Source organism: Ornithodoros turicata, chromosome 1, assembly GCF_037126465.1.
Source record: "Ornithodoros turicata isolate Travis chromosome 1, ASM3712646v1, whole genome shotgun sequence".
Taxonomy (NCBI): domain Eukaryota; kingdom Metazoa; phylum Arthropoda; class Arachnida; order Ixodida; family Argasidae; genus Ornithodoros; species Ornithodoros turicata.
Window position 1 is genome coordinate 59252901 of NC_088201.1, and position 16155 is coordinate 59269055.

The following is a 16155-nucleotide window of genomic DNA, read 5'->3' on the forward strand; positions in this document are numbered from 1 at the left end:
CTCGCTACTTCGGACAGATTCATTAAGTGAAGATATCACCTGACAGACCCACTGCTATGCTAATGTCATCCATGAGTTTTCTTTTTTCGTGGCATCCCTGGAGTCGCTTCTTTTGCTATTGTATAGCCAGGGAAACTTCTCAACTTGGAGAATAAGAGGTTCTAAGACATCCAATGTTTCCGCCATCTTTGCAAGGAAACGCGCGAGACAAAACGCATGCGCGGCATCCGAACTTTTCTGCCATCCTGCCAGTGCGCTTACGGTTACGGAGCTTGCGGGAGAAAAGTTGAAGTTGCCTCAACTCCTTGCGGAAACGATCTTGCGGGCGCCGTCTCTTCGTTGTCATGGCAACCCCCACCGTAAGCGCCCGTAACCGGTAGCCGCAAGCGTAAACGTGTCAAGATTCCCTTCCATCACTTACGTCGCCGGTACACATGTAGCTGATCAACACATGCGCTTGCTCCAGAATGCACAGAACCGATATACACACACTTGCCGATACAATTTAAAGTGGAGTTCCCCTCGTAATTTCAGCAGCTCTTTATCTCTGCGACAGTTCCGTTCTCCACCTTGCAAGTGGAAAATATTTGAGAGATACCGCACATATTTGCGCACTCTTGAGGCTATGGCAGTTGATAATTCGTCGCTCTACGCCGCGAGAGAACTATGTTCTGCAATCGATCTAGGTCTTGCAAATTGGTTGTGTCCACTTGAGGGTTCTTTGACGTACGCCGAGATCTCAGCATACGGCACACACACACCGTATGTAACGTCCCACGCGGAATACTGTGTGTCAAAGTAACTTGTTCCTTGCTACTAAGTCGGTGGCATCCTCGTCCGGGTTTGAACCCGCAACCTTCGGATCTGTAAGCAGGCACGCTGCCAACGCTCGTGGGGCTCGTGCACGCGAACTTTTATCTCATCCGTTTGCTGCACTTTTTTTTTGTTCGAACAGCGCACGAACCATTCTACACTGCTGTTCCATACAGCCGTTCTTTTCCGGACTGTGTGTCCGTGCCGAGAAACGCATGAGCAATTCTAGCCCGTTGTTGAGTAATGAGTAAAGATGTGCGTGAGGTGTGCCTGCATGGTCGTTCACACGAATGTGACCGTTTTCGCGTCTGCTCTTGACGGAGGCAAAAACATCACGTACATGTGAATGAACCCTTACGCTCAAAGAAGCCTCAGGATGTAGGAAGATAACAAATATATAATGTTTCCAGGTATTTTTACTCCGCCTTCAGGGCTATATCCTCGAATGCACGAAGGCAATTTTGTGTGCGTAAGCACTGTCTGGTCCCCGAGCATTCAGTTAGCGCCGGAGCCTGCTTTTGTTGAGTTTCTTTTTCCTTTTTTTTTTTTGCGCAGTGGTGCTCATTACTAAGGCAAGGACATCCTGTATGCAAATGCGCGATACTTATAAGCAGGCGCCGCTCCAAGCTCAATTCTGACAAACGTTTCCACGAAACATCATTAGGATATGCAGGAATCACGCGCATAGTAGCTACGTATTTTGTTTGTTCAGCAAGAGGATGCCTTGTTACCTAGGGCTGCAAGCTTGGCACGTCTATACTGTTACAGAGTTTTAGTGCAGCGATCTGCGGAGGCAGTCTCTTTGCTTACGCATGGAAATAGCGGGCGCACACTGCGCATGCACCGAACGTGGCTTTGCGTTTAGTTCGTGTGCAGCGTGTACCAGCCGGTTCCTTGCGTGCGCAAAAGTGATTGCGTACGCAGTATCTAACGGACTGTTTCATAACCGGCATTCGGATGGTTTTTCTTTTTTCTTTTTTTGATTCCGTGTTATCGCCACAAAGCAACTGTGGCTAACATTCGGATGGAGTGACAGAAAGGCGTGAAGCAGTCCTACAGTGGAATGGTTCCGGGAATTTCAAGCAGCCGTTCAACAAGCCCCGAAACAGCTTTTTCCTTCTTTTTTTGGCAGTGCTTCACATCGAACGGCAGCTCAGTAGTTATTTTCAAACGTTCTGTTCAAACTATACAAAGTGCACGTAGACAGAAATAAACAATACAGAACTGGAGACGTGACAGGGTGCATTTATTTTCACGCTGCTCTTTCACTTTGTGCTTACCCATTCGTCAAATACACACACGTCCTTCAACAGCATATTTCACTTGTCGGGCAAATGCACAGCTTGGACAGAATCTGAGTAGCACTCCGAATTTGATACAGCCGTGACAGTCGGACATAGTGATATTCAATAGCATGTTCAGGGCCAACGCTTTCATAGAATTCACTTTTGGGCTTTACAATCTGCGATTCAGCAGAGATGTCGCAATGAAAGGAAAGGAACCCCCGGAAAGGAAAGATAGAAAAGAAAAAAAGATATATATATATATATATATATATATATATATAAGTTGCAAGCAAGGAAAGTGACTTTGGGCGAACGCACACGAAGCCGAGAATATAATGTTTGAGTTTCCACTGAAGAAGGTCCCGCGTATTTGCATTTGACATAACGGACAAGACTTCACGCACAAATTTTGTACAAACCCTGGTCCCTTCAGCATATGCTTACGTTTTTCTGTTGGCCTCGTAGGCCGCCCCAGTATTCTGTGGGACAACGTAGCAAATTTCTCTTACTCGCAAAATTGCGTTTTGGACCAGATCATCTCCGATTCTTTCTTCCTAAGCTGTGTCCGTGGCCAAAAATCAGCCTAGTGCTGGGCAAAGTTAACCTTATTCCTTCCGTCTACTCCACCGACACATAGGCGCCGAGGGGTTCTCGATAGAAGGTGACGCACGAATTCTTGCTGTCGATAGCAGACAATGCGCAAACGCTGGGGAGATTCCTCAGTGGTGTTCTCAATATAGCTTCTGCAGTGTTTCGGGCACGTGCTACAGTCCTCGAGGCTTCTCGTGCATAAATCATTACCAAAGCTACCGAGGACGCCTCTGAGGAATCCCCACAACGTTCGTGCAAGCAGGCCCTGAATGGTACGACCCAAATATTCGTGCAACGGCGAAGCGCGCGCCTCAAGTAAATTTTTCACATACCTGGCGCATTCTCTTCGGCAATCGACTTAACAAAGTTTGATTGATGATAAGGCCTTGATATTCGCAGCATAAAAGCATTCATGCTGTGAACAGCGTCGATCGGTGAACGGGACTTGTGAAGGGTACGCATGCTGTGGCAGTCTTCTTATCGAGCAGCAGCCTGACGACCGAGCTGTAGCTGCGACTTCATTCATTTTCTTTGTCGTGGCGTGCTCATCGTTCGACATCGTTCGTGCTGCGACTGGAAGTGTGGCAGTATGCTGCCTTGACAGCTGTGAAGTACCTTCAAGAACGAAGAGTCATTGGTAAGGTTTGCTGTTCAGATTTGCCCTCTACGATATACGTAGGTATTCGTTGATCGCGTTCCAGTAGACTGCATTCGCTCTTTTATCCATTTGTTCACCAGCCTATGATAGCAGATTACGTAAGAATGTTGTTTTCCTCTTATCTTGACATTTTTGCTGATTTTAAGCGTCTTAAAAGTGTGAGTTACAGTATTTTGTGCTAATCTCTTTATGTCATTTGATACTTAGATCTATCTCCCGGCTTTTAATCTGCCAGTCGGTCTCCTTTAGATTGGGAGAATCACCTTTGAGTGCTTGTTTTGTTCATTCCTGTTTTACTAGTCTATTTGGATACGCTGCTTAGAGGGCCATGACTAGGGTTCCGGGTTTTCGGAGTTTCTTTGTTGTTATATTCGGAGAGTGTGTTTCGGATATTATTATTTTTCGAGAATTTGGAGTGTGTGGTCGCTTAGTTTTTATAACTGAGTTATTCGATATCCCGAGGAAAAGTGACGCCTGTGAAACTACACACTTACAGAAAATGAGAGGCTGCTTTGCAAAAACATTCGTTTTTTCAAGGCAGCTTCACATTCCTTTTTTAGTAGCTCCCGATGTTGCAGATAACTACATCTGTATCATCAGGTGACATGCACATCTCGCAATCCGGATATTTCTTGTCACAGTTGCCTGACATGCTGCGGGTATCCCTTGTCATCCATACCTTGTCACATCTACCTGTCTGCGTTGCAACAACTATAGCTGCCCATTCAAGAAGACAATTTGTATATCATCGGTGTTCCCTTTGATTTGTATGTCAACTGAGGAGGAGCATGGTGAAGCATGATTGCCCAGAAAAAAAAGGAAAGGAAACCCCTAGGCGCAGGACATTACCAGTAGACCCTGGAAATATCCTAAGTTACGTCAAAACGCTCTGATGTCGAGTATATAAATCACTAAATGGGGTACCGTGTTTAGTGACTCCAATGTCGAGGTGTCTGTAGGCAAGGCGAGTCCACACGCATTATATGGATGCTTCGAGCGTTGAATTAACAACAACAACTTTATTGTGAAATGATGAATGGGGAGTTTCATCGCCAGGGGCGATACTCTACCCCATTGCTGGTGGTCATGTAGGGATAATGAGCCCCTTCACAATAAGGTTTGAAGTCCTATGGTGTCCAGAAAGGTCAAAACAGCTTTGAGGGCAGAGCGTTGGTGGGCTGGACCAGGGACCAAGCAATTTTGTGTGTGAGAGAGAGAAGGGGGATCGAGAGTCCAGCTGATTACGAGACCGGGAGAGTGCGGTTCGGGAAGGTTGGTAGTGTGGGCAATGAAGAAGAATATGCTCTAGATTTTCTACAGCACCGCAGTGACAGCAGCTAGGAGAGTCAACTTGTCTCAAGCGGTAACGCCACTGAGCTGTAAAAGCCACATCGAGTCACATCCGATGAATTGATGCAGCATCTTGACAAGAGGTGTTTCGTGGCGTGCGGAAAGCGAGCGTTGGATCAACTCTTCTCAGCACAGATGGGGGAGAATGTCCATTGGCGGGAAGCCAGGGGTGTCACGAGACGTTGAAGAATGGAACGGCGGTCTCCTCTCAGCAGCGCAATACTCGTCCGTCTCTGAGAGGAGAGCGTCGGCCTGTTCATTCCCCACGACGCCACAATGAGCTGGAACCCACTGGAGAACCAGCCTGTGCTAGGCTTTGTACACAAGGTGGTAAACCATTAAGGCATCCGTCACTAGGGGTGCGGATGAACCCCGTATGCCAGAATGTTCAATAGCTTGCAGTACAGATTTTGAGTCGGTGCAGACTACCCATTCCCGCGGCGTAAAATCAACGATGTAGTAAAAGTTTCCCTTTCGGGGGTCCGGGATGTTGTGATGGAAATCCCGATGATGGTTCCTTGATATCCCTGGAGTCGGACCAGTTGAAGTGGAAGCAGGACGTCGACGCAACTGACAACAACAACTTTATTTCTGGCTTTGGAGAGTGGGGAGGTTCATCGCCACAGGCGATACTCTACCCCATTGCCGGTGGGAATGTGGGGAATAAAATATCGAGCCCCTTCACAATAACGATCGAAGTCCGATGGTGCCCAGAAATGTCAGAAGAGCTTTGAGCGCAGAGCGTTGCTGGGCAGGATTAGGCCAGGGACCAAGCAATTTCGATAGGGAGAAGATGCGAGAGTCCAGCTGACGAAGAGACTCTGAGAGTGTGGTTCGGGAAGGTTGGTAGTGGGGGCAATGAAGAAGAATATGCTCCAGATCCTCAAGAACACCAGAGTGGCAGCAGGTGGGAGAGTCAACTTGTCTCAAGCGGCAACGCCACTGAGCTGTAAAGGCCAGATCGAAGCGCATTCGGTGGATTAATGCAGCATCTTGACGAGAGGTGTTTCGTGGCACGCGGAAAGCGAGCGTTGGATCAACTCTGCTCAACATAGAGGGGGGAAGAATGTCTGTTGTCCATTGGCGGGAAGCTAGGGGTGTCACTAGGCGTCGCAGAATTGAACGGCGGTCTCCTCTCAGCAGAACAACACTGGTCCGTTTCAGATACGAGAGTGCTGCTTCTGCGGCGCAGTCGGCCTGCTCGTTCCCCACGACACCACAATGGGCTGGAACCCACTGGAGAACTAGCCTGTGGCCTCCTGCGTAGATGGTGTGGTAAGCCATTAACACATCTGTGACTAGGGGTGCGGACGGGCTTCGTATGCCGGAATTTTCAGTTGCTTGAAGTGCAGATTTGGAGTCTCTGAAGACTGCTTATTCCCGCGGTGTAAAGTCAGCGATGTGTTGTAGAAAGAAATGGGTGGCATAGAGTTCCGCAGGTGTGGAGGAGGTTGGATGTGAAAGGCGTCTTCCGTGCACTACGCCTTCGGATGGTATGACGAATGCTGAGGCGGACTGAGGCGTAGGTCCAGTACATCGAGTGACGTTGGGGATCGCATGTAAGTGGGCTCGCGGTTGTTCAGCAGGCACATGTTATTATTCTTCATTGCCTCCAACAACCTCCTTCCCCTACCGTCCGTCCATCGGCTTCCCCAGGCCGAGTTATGTGCATTGAAGTCACCCAGCACAAGCGCCGGGGCTTCCAGAGAACCAAGTAAGCAATCGAGGTCCCTCCACGGGACCTATACCGCGGGACGGATATAGATATAAGGCGGATCCTGCAGGTGACGTAATCATAAGAGCGATGACAAACTGACCCCATTTGCGCAGCAACGAGGTCATCGCGAACGTACACTCTAAATCGTTTTACACCTTAAAGGGTGTAAATCAAAATGTTCATGGCGCACATCTTTTAAGGTGTATTTTAACACCCTCGTGGCAATTGGGGTGTAAAGGTTGTAACGCCGAATAAAACTGCTGGGTTCGTGGTAATATGCTGGTAACCGTGTATTCACAATTTCCAGCATATCGCATATAATCACATTGAGGTTCATATATGTATGTACGGTATATCAAGGTGATTAAATATGTGTGTAAACATGCACAGCCGACATACAGAAAATCATGTATGGCGTGGCAACTGTGCATGGCAATGAAGCATGGCAGCTGTATATAGCTCCTCGTGAAATTGTAGACCTTCTCATGAGCAGGCACCTCCCCCATATGCATGTTCATTACTTAGAACGTTGCATTTATTCGTTTCTTCAAGGCTTTGCAGTGTTGTACCCACAAATATCTAACCCCTCTAAAATGCATTACATTGTTCATTATCCGCGACTCATCCGGATGTTTGGTCCTCTCCTAGCTGTATTGTGTATGCGTTTCGAAGGGAAACACCAGCATTTTAAGATGCTGCTAGAAAAACTCGACATTTTAAGAACATAACCCTTTCATTAGCAAGAAGACATCGATTTTATCAAATGTATGTGTGGTCGCAGCCCTTCATCAGAAATGCCACATCTACTGATGCTTCCAAGGAGATACTACTTCAACATGCCCCAGAAGCAATTCAGAGTTATATTCATGACCGTGACATTCACGCACAATCTATTGTCTATGTAAAAAGTGCAGATGATAATGATAACACATTTGCTGTTGGCTGTGTTGTTGCCAAAGAATCTTCCGAGGAGGACTTACCCGTGTTCGTTTAGATTACAGGCATATATGTTATTCACTCTGATACCGTTTTTCTTATACAAACATTAACTACAGTTGAGTATGAGCACTATCATGTATTTGTTCTGTCTTGCAATGAGGAACAACGTGTTTTAAGAAATTTAGGCACTATCTCAACAGATCTTCTAAATCTGTAGATGGTAGACGTGTTGTAAATCCACGCCGTGCACTTTTGTAATGTAACTTCCCGTTCCCGGTTGTTGTATACATTTACTTTTGTTCATGTGAACGAAAATAAACATACTCCCTTCCTACACCCAGGCGACACACTTATCACCATATTTCACCTGAGGGTGTAGTACACCATTGTTACACCCTCAGGAACTTCCAAAACAAAGTTGTAGGGTGTGAAAGGGGTCTGATCTTTGTTAATACACCAATTTTACACCTTTAAAGGTGTGAAACGATTTAGAGTGTATGGCGTTGTTCTGCTCACAGGGGATTGATGAGATCGATAGATTGTGTATCCATTGACGGCGATGTGTAGAATCCATGCCGTGTTCGCATATAGCTATGAAAGGGAACTTGTACTGTTGTAGATGTAATTTAAAATCAGGGAGCTTGTTACGCAGGCTTCGATGATTCCACTGCATTGCCATGGCCTTTCAACACTCTAAATCGTTTTACACCTTAAAGGGTGTAAATCAAAATGTCCATGGCGCACACCTTTTAAGGTGTATTTTAACACCCTGATGGCAATTGGGGTGTAAAGGGTGTAACGCCGAATAAAACTGCTGGGTTTGTGGCAATATGCTGGTAACTGGGTATTCACAATTACCAGCATATTGCGTGTAATCACATTGAGGTCCATATATGTATGCACATCAAGGTGATTAAATATGTGTGTAAACATGCACAGCCGACATACAGACAATCATGTATGGCGTGGCAGCTGTGCATGGCAATGAAGCATGGCAGCTGTATATAGCTTTTCGTGAAACTGTAGACCTTCTCATGAGCAGGCACCTCCTTCATATGCATGTTCATTACTTAGAACGCTGCATTTATTAGTTTCTTCAAGGCTTTGCAGTGTTGTACCCACAAATATCTAACCCCTGTAAAATGCATTACGTTGTTCATTATCCGCGACTCATCAGGATGTTTGGTCCTTTCCTATCTGTATGGTTGTACGCGTTTCGAAGGGAAACACCAGCATTTTAAAGATGTTGCTAGAAAAACTCGACATTTTAAGAACATAACCGTTTCATTAGCAAGAAGACATCAATGTTATCAAATGTATGTGTGGTCGCAGCCCTTCATCAGAAATGCCACATCTACTGATGGTTCCAAGGAGATACTACTTCAACATGCCCCAGAAGCAATTCAGAGTTACATTCATGACCGTGATATTCACGCAGAATCTATAGTGTATGTGAAAAGTGCAGTTGATATGATAACACATTTGCTGTTGGCTACGTGTTGTTGTTGTGAATCTTCCGAGGATACCCGTGTTCATTGAGATTGCAGGCATACATGTTATTAACTCTGATACCATTTTTCCTACAGTTGAGCATGATGAGCACTATCATGTATTTGTTCTGTCTTGCAATGAGGAGCAACGTGTTTTAAGAAATTTAAGCACTATCTCAACAGATCTTCTAAATCTGCATGCATTACCAGATGGTAGACGTGTTGTAAATCCAGGCCATGCACTTCTGTAATGTAACTTCCTGTTTCCTGTTGTTGTATATATTTACTTTTGTTCATGTGAACGAAAACAAACATACTCCCTTTCTACACCCAGGCGACACACTATCACCATATTTCACCTGAGGGTGTAGTACACCGTTGTTACACCCTCAGGAACTTCCAAAACAAAGTTATAGGGTGTGAAAGGGGTGTGATCTTTGTTAATACACCTATTTTACACCTTTAAAGGTGTGAAACGATTTAGAGTGTATGTAATGCCTCCAGTGCCAGAAGCGCTTGGACCTCGGGCAGTTGCGACGCACCAGGAAAAGCAGAGACAATTGCCTTAAGGGCAGCGAGTACCGCTGAGAAGAATCCCAGAGAAGGCATATATTCAGAGGCTGGTGAGGGTAACTGACTCCTCGTGCCTGCTGGTTCCGTGACACTGGCGTAAGTGTTTGTAACCTGCCTTGATGGACGAGGAGGCGGTGGGTGGCTGCTTGTGATAGGCTTAGCTGCGATTGTGTTCAGCGACCCTCGTTCACCTGGTGCAGATCGAGGGGGTAGTGCAGGAAATTCTTGTGCATTTGTACGAGACGGGAGTGCGTGTGGCACTACCACACCTAGGAGCGTCATACGGAAGTCGTAGTGTCCGGTCTTGGTGCCTTTTGGTGGCGGCGGTCTTGACAGGACATAAAGAGAATGATGCGGGATGGCTGGATTTGCAGTTAGCACACTTTGGCTCTCTTTTATTGTTGCCGTCTGATCTCCGGTGACCCCCCCCCCCCCCCGGCGCAGATGCCGCACTGTGTAGAACCTCGGCAATTTAGTGCAATATGGCCAAATCGTTGTCAGCTATAACAATGTATGGGACCTTCTATGTACTCTTGGACTGTGAAGGTCTGAAATCCAAGGGCAATTCGGTGGGGAAGACGGATTGTAGGTTCAAAAGTCAGGATCACGCTCCGTAACGGGGTAAACACATCACCGCCATCTTCTGCCATGGAATGCCGAAGCTGTCGCCGTGCAGATAAAACCCCTGCGTCTTTGAGGTAGAGCACGAGGTCGTCGTTCGAATACTGTCTTGGAACATCATATATCTTGCCTATATTTCTGGCGTACGATTGGGGTATTGATGGTGTATCACCGGAATCCCTGCTAAGCACTTAGCTGACAAAAGGTTGCGGGCAGCTGCTTCGGACCATACGGAGACGAAGAGAGAACCATCTCGGTGGAAACGGTGGTGCATAACCTGTTGTTGGGCTAGCAGGCGTACCTCACTAGCGACCGCATTAGAATTCACCTTCCAGAAGGAGTAGTCACTAGTTGCTGGTCGAAACAGTATGGAAATACCGCCGGCTCGGTTCTTCCTGTAGGTGACAGTGGTGAACGGGTCACGAAGGGGGAGAAGTGGCAAGGTTGCCATCGTTCATCTCATCTGTCTGCTGAGGAGCTGGCGGTACCGAAGTGTCCATGGTGTTATCGGGAACGTTCACGGTCTGTGGATTGTCGGGATCACCAGAGGAAGGGCTCCCTACCCGTTGTCGTTTGGCAGGGCTGACGGGGGACCTGTTGACCTGTGGTAAGTGTCATACAGACGTTGGACCTCCCGTCCAGATTACGGCGGGAGGTCCGTGAAGGTTAGATTGCTTCTTTCAAAAAGCTCTGAAAAAGCCTAAGGGCTGCTCCACTACAAACCGTTATCGTCGTTGCTCGACGCAACTGAAGTTGGCAGCTTGGTTTATTATACAATATTTACAACAGAGGAATGTTGACAGGAACCCGCCGGACCTCCCAGCCGCCAGTCCCCAGGCCGAGTTGTTTCGCCAAGGCTAACTCTGCATTTTATAGCCAGAGTCTGTGGCCCCGCCTGTTATTTGCGAATCTGGAGACAGCCGGTAATATTCGTTCCGGCGTCTGCTACCATAGTTGACAAAGGCCTTTGTAAGGGAGACACCCCTTAAGTGCACGGCCTAAGGACAGGCTAAACGTCAACAGTCGCGTGCGTTATTATCCCCCTTTAGTTAGTGGCGCTGTTAATCCCCGCTATACAGAATGAGGATCCCTTTCAGTACGTCAGAAAGCTTCCAGCTGACCCTGAAGGTATGAGGAATGTTATACAGCATTTCAGCAACACAGGTGCCAGAAGTTAAAAGCAATTTAGCTTAGCAGTAGCTTAGATAAGGTGCGTGTCTGGCTACTTATGCCCCAGGTGGCTAGTGACCATGGGACAAAACATTTTTTGAGACCACCTGGGCATGGCTCGGGGGAAACGGACCTTACAGATGTGCTGCAGAAAGAAAAGGATGGCATACAGTTCCGCAGCTGTTGATGAGGTTGGATGCGAAAGGCGTCGTCGTTACACTAGGCCTTCGGGTGGTATGACGAATGCCGAGGCGGACTTGCCGTCTCTGGATGCACCATCTGTATATGCTGCTGCAGACGAGCAAACTTATCGTCAACCAGAGCATAAAAATGGGCTCGAAGGACTTGAGGGGGAACCTGATCTCTTCGTTCCAGAAGGTTCGGAAGACTTACGAAGGCGGGTGGTACCGGTAGAGATTGGGCCCCGATCTTCAACTTTCACATAGCGATCGTTGTCGTTATATTTATAGTTCGCGCGCTCCAAAACCGTTTTGATAGGCTCGCGCGCGAGCCCGTGGCGAATCACGGGCCGAAGTGATGCATTTAACGCGCGTTATGGGATAACGACAAGTTCCAGCTCCGTGTGTCGGAGATTTGCGGCGCACGTCAAAAGAACCCCAGGTGGTCCAAATTATCCGCAGCCCTACCCTGCGGCACGTGCAACATGTCGCCCCACTGCGCAGACAGACCTTACGTGAACCATCACGGTACCATTACCCTTAACGACAAGTTGAAGATCAGGAGAGTTGAAGATCGGGGCCCAGGGGGCTTCCAGCGGTGTTATGTCCTTAGCTACAAAGCCAGTGAGACTCTGACGTGTCCTCTGCACTACTCGATAGAAGTCGCTTTCAGGGCGGTATCGAATTCTCCTGAGGAGCAGGTGACGGGGAATGTGCGCACGCAAACGTAGGAAGTGCGGAGCCGTTTCACGTTCACGTAGAACCTCAACCGGGAGTTCACCGACTTCAGCCAGGACTTGCCGTGTTTCAGCCATTCTTGGAACTCCAAGGCAGTGACGAAGGCTTCGAGCAAATAGGGTCCGAAGGGTATTTAATGATGTTGTGGAGATCCTGTGCAGGATTGGAAGGCTGAAAAGCACAGTCGCCCTCACCAAAGCCGTGTGAACTGCTAGAAGAGAGCGCTGATCACAGCCCCATCACGAGTCAAAAAGATGTTGAATTGCAGGGAGCCATCGCTGCACTTTGTTTTTCTAGGTGCGATCCCAACGCAGGTCCGAGTCGATAACCACGCCAAGGAAGCGATGGGAACGTACAGGCTCAAGCTTGTTGGCACCATTGAATTAAGTGAGAGACTGCTGCACAGTAGATTTGAATCAAGAGAACCACGCTTTGTTGCGGGCAAACACGAGCTGCTAACACGCGATGGGAGACCATCTTGACAAAAAATGGAAACGAACCCAGTCAACCAGGGCTTGGCTTTTCTTGCCGAGTTCTCGGTTATTGGAACCCCTCCAAAGCGGAGACTTTTCGAATTTTTCAAACTTCTTTTGAATTTTTCTGACGCGTGTTCTTCCGATTTTGTTTTTTCGTTTGCATAATGCAGCGGAAACTCGGGACCCTAACTAACATGGAGTGGGTTGAACGAACGACGCATGCATCCTGAAGATCCCATATTGCGCTGCTCATGCTCTCGTGAGCAGGGCGTGCATGGCATATATTTCAGGGAATAGAGTCTTCAGAAAAAAAATTTAGGGGGCTTTCTCCGTCAGAGAGGTCCGGGAGATTTGGGGCGTTTTTGTTTTGTGATTTTTAATTTCGCACAGAACGAAAAGCACTGCTGCAATTGTGACAAGAGTTCAGCTGTTCTTCCTGCCGATCTCCGCAACCGTTTTGGGAAGTTCGTAAAAAAAAAAGCTGAAAACAACAGGCTGTTCTTTCAGAAAACCGAACTCGAAACGAGGGCTCTTGTTAACGGCAAGCACAGCGCAACAGATCATCTCTCTATGAGACGGTAGTGCCGTTGATCCGTGAGAGGGCAGTAGAGGGGCAGTCTAACCAGAGATCTGAGTCTACGGTCCAGACTCTTGCGGCATAAAAATCTTGCTGATGTTTATGCACATATGATGCTTTTGAAGTTACAAAACTATGCTGATGTGTAGCAATTGCCAAAAAATTCCACATTCAGCATTTCTATTTCGTATCGATTTTTCTCGGTTGCACTTGTGATGGAGAGCTTGGTGCTTGACGGATGTAGCAGTGGTGGACAGAGCAGAGCACTGGACATTGCCTGTGGTGAGCTTGTCTGTCTGTGGACACGCTTGGTGTCTGGATATGGACAAAACGAAAAACGTGCAGACGTGGGTTCCATCATTATGCATGCTGGCTATTCCGTACCGCTTAGAGCTGCATGTAAAAGCAAAGAAGTAAAGAAGTGCGCCTTTTCGGCCCCAATGTGCGAAGAAGTGACAGCCATAGCTCTATCATCTTCGGCACAATGGGACGCAGTGTTTTCACTGTACTGTACACATATGTACTCACAGAGACAACTGTTTTCTCACTTGCTTTCTTCAAAGCGCCACAACAGACCTTTATGATCCGTAAAGTATGTCGGGAAGGCGAGGCACTGCCACACCGTGAGAATGTTCCTGCCGAGGACTAGGTCAGTGCACCTACTGCTGTGGGTGGTGGGTCCGTTCACGTCCGACAAGAGGCACAGGCCAAATTGGGAAGTGAGAAGGCTGCGAAACCACTCCTCCTTTCGACCACAGATGCCTATGTTGAAGTCTCCGGTGATTACTCTTACGATGGGTACGTTCTCGCGACACACTGCGTGAAATGCCTGTAGCATAAACTTTGTGACGATCGCTTGCGAGGTTCCGGGCGATATGTAAGCTGCGGCAACGATCACACTGTTGGGCGCACGTGTGACCGCACGCGGCCGACACCTCAACACCGTCACAGCAGAGTTCGTAAGCGTAAGGGGTGCGTTGGGGTTGGATCCCGCGTTCGTAGATGGTGACCCCCGCTGCTTTTTGCTTCTTCGCCACCGTGTGCGCCACTTGTCCGCCTTTGCTTCTCCGCTTTCGCGCGGCCGCTGCAACCGAGTACTTCGACCGGCGCTTTGGTCCAGGTCTCCGAGAGACACAGTAGCGGTACTTCGGCAATGATGTGGTCCAGTGCCAGCAGAGCACACGACGTGTGGTCGATAAGCGCACATGACATAGTTTATTTCCCTCTCCCTGCGCTGCGATTGACTACCGCGCTGGCCGATGGTGGTGCTGCAGGTGGAATGATGTCACGTGTGTGTGTGATGTGATTGGTGGCATCCACTGTACCATGTGATATGACGTCATAGTGAGGGGACGTCATTTCGTTTCCGCTACGCTTCTCTTAATCGCCGTCAACGCCGCAAAAAGTCCCTGATACAGCTATCGCTCCAAAATAAAAGAGAAACGTATACAGTAGAAAAATATTTGAAGAAAGATTTCTGTGAGACAGGACCCTCAAATGTTGCAGGTGCAGAGCACAAAAATAAGTCAGTGCTTGAAGAAAAAGGACCCAAAACGCAAAGGATCAAAATAACCTTCTTCGCCCCGATACCTGTAAGAAATGATATCAGACCATCTTGTGCACACTGCCCAAGGAGTTTAGGCCAATCGCCCAAAACCGTCATAGTACTAAATGGACGGCTATTCAGTGCCACGACCGGAGACTGAAAGCGACTGCGAGCGACAGAGTACCGCACCCACCACATCAGAATACGTTCTATGTCCTCGACTGCGTACACTCCGAGCAGTTAGGGTCCAGTGCTGTGTGAAACACGATTTGCCGTTTCAGTGGAAATTCTAAGCGCAAAAGAATATTCCGTGATTTGGAACAGCGGGAATTCTAAACAGTAATTGAAGTACTTCGGGTCAACTAGCGGTTCTAGATTTGGTTCGAAATTATACCTCAGTATAACGGTCTCAGCCAGTGGCCTATCCAGATTCGCAAGCACATTTCCTTATCAATGCTTCGGCTGACAGCGACAGCATGGTTACAATATGCAAAGTTATTTGAATCAAAATTCAGTTTCTCGCGACGTAAAATTGATAAAAGTGCTCGGAAGTTATGGCAAACGCTCCCCCGAGATAAATAGCGTTACCCGAAAATTTTGACAAGTAGATTTTTACTACGATTTATTAACGCGTTAGGCGAAAACCCTGTATATATGTATACAGGGTGTCCCAGAAAACGTGTCATTGAATTATACTACAAAAATTACACCACCTAGGGTCATGCGGTCAATGGCATTTGTTCTTACTGGGTTTTTGCCACCTCCTCATGTGAATGTCTTGTCACGTAAGTTTAATTATGTAAATTTTTGCGCTTAAGTCGGAAATTTGCCTAGTAAAGGTCACTTTTTTACCCCACCAATGTGAAGAGCGTGTCTAATTTAGTCAAATTAATGATAATTGACAGGGATATTCAGGAGCTATCCCATCGGAAAAAATAGCCGAACATCATGCTCTACGGAGGTCGCACAGAATAGCACACGATGAATTTTTCAGCGCAATCTTTGTTAGTCCGACCAAAGGAGGTTGGAAACCCAGCCCTCCCCGACATCGCAGAAAGAGATAAAACAGGCACGGCTTATCACGTCCGACTTTCGCTGGGATAATGCTTTCCCTCTCCCAATTTTAGGATCTGGATGACTTTTTCTACTATCACTCTGTGGGCTGGCTTCCGAACCTCCTTTCGTCGCACTGAGAGCGATTGCGGTCAAAAAGTCATCGCGCGTTATGGTCCGGTGCCCCGAAAAGCATGATATTCAGCTATTTTTTCCGATGGGATAGCTCGTGAATATCACTGTCAATTATCATGAATTTGTGTGAATTCGGCACGCACTTCATATTGGTGGGGTAAAAAAGTGACCTTTACTTGGCAAATTTCCGAGTTCAGTTCGCAAATATTTACATAATTAAGCTTGGAGTACATGACATTCACA

General features: G+C 47.5%; 1 long non-coding RNA gene across 1 annotated transcript in view; it reads right to left on the reverse strand.

Annotated features, from left to right (window-relative positions):
* Positions 1-3280: 3280 nt before the first annotated feature.
* Positions 3281-16155, reverse strand: part of LOC135399244 (uncharacterized) — a 168124-nt gene continuing 155249 nt past the window's right edge. Inside the window, exon 3 of the long non-coding RNA XR_010424229.1 lies at positions 3281-3305. This is a non-coding gene — a long non-coding RNA (uncharacterized LOC135399244). The remainder of the gene's footprint in view (positions 3306-16155) is intronic.